Raw genomic sequence first — 1,045 nt, 5'->3', positions numbered from 1 at the left:
CAGCAACAACCGCAGCAACTACTGCAGGAGGCGCAGCAACTACTGCAGCAACTACCGCAGCAACTACAGCAGCAACTACCGCAGCCACTACTGTTGCAACTACCCCAGCAACTATCGCAGCAACTACCACAGCAACTACTGCAGCAACAACCGCAGCAACTACTGCGGGAGGCGCAGCAACTACTGCAGCAACTACAGCAGCAACTACAGCAGCCACTACCCCAGCATCTACTGCAGCAACTACCGCAGCCACTACTGTTGCAACTACCCAAGCAACTACAGCAGCAACTACCGCAGCCACTACTGTTGCAACTACCCCAGCAACTACTGCAGCAACTACAGCAGCAACTACTGCAGCAACTACAGCAGCCACTACTGTTGCAACTACCCCAGTAACTACTGCAGCAACTACCGCAGCGACTACCGCAGCGACTACCGCAGCGGCTAACCCAGCAACTACTGCAGCAACTACCCCAGCAACTACCGCGGCAACTACCGCAGAAACTACCGCTGCAACTACTGCAGCAACTACAGCAGCAACTACCGCAGCCACTACTGTTGCAACTACCCCAGCAACTATCGCAGCAACTACCATAGCAACTACTGCAGCAACTACTGCAGCAACTACAGCAGCAACTACAGCAGCCACTACCCCAGCATCTACTGCAGCAACTACCGCAGCCACTACTGTTGCAACTACCCAAGCAACTACAGCAGCAACTACCGCAGCCACTACTGTTGCAACTACCCCAGCAACTACTGCAGCAACTACAGCAGCAACTACTGCAGCAACTACAGCAGCCACTACTGTTGCAACTACCCCAGCAACTACTGCAGCAACTACTGCAGCAACTACCGCAGCGACTACCGCAGCAACTACCGCAGCGACTAACCCAGCAACTACTGCAGCAACTACCCCAGCAACTACCGCGGCAACTACCGCAGCAACTACCGCTGCAACTACTGCAGCAACTACAGCAGCAACTACCGCAGCCACTACTGTTGCAACTACCCCAGCAACTACTGCAGCAACTACAGCAGCAAC

The sequence above is a fragment of the Etheostoma cragini genome, chromosome 14, assembly GCF_013103735.1.
Source record: "Etheostoma cragini isolate CJK2018 chromosome 14, CSU_Ecrag_1.0, whole genome shotgun sequence".
In the NCBI taxonomy this organism is placed as follows: Eukaryota; Metazoa; Chordata; class Actinopteri; order Perciformes; family Percidae; genus Etheostoma; species Etheostoma cragini.
The sequence above is the reverse complement of the archived record's forward strand: the minus strand, read 5'-3'. Positions refer to the sequence as shown.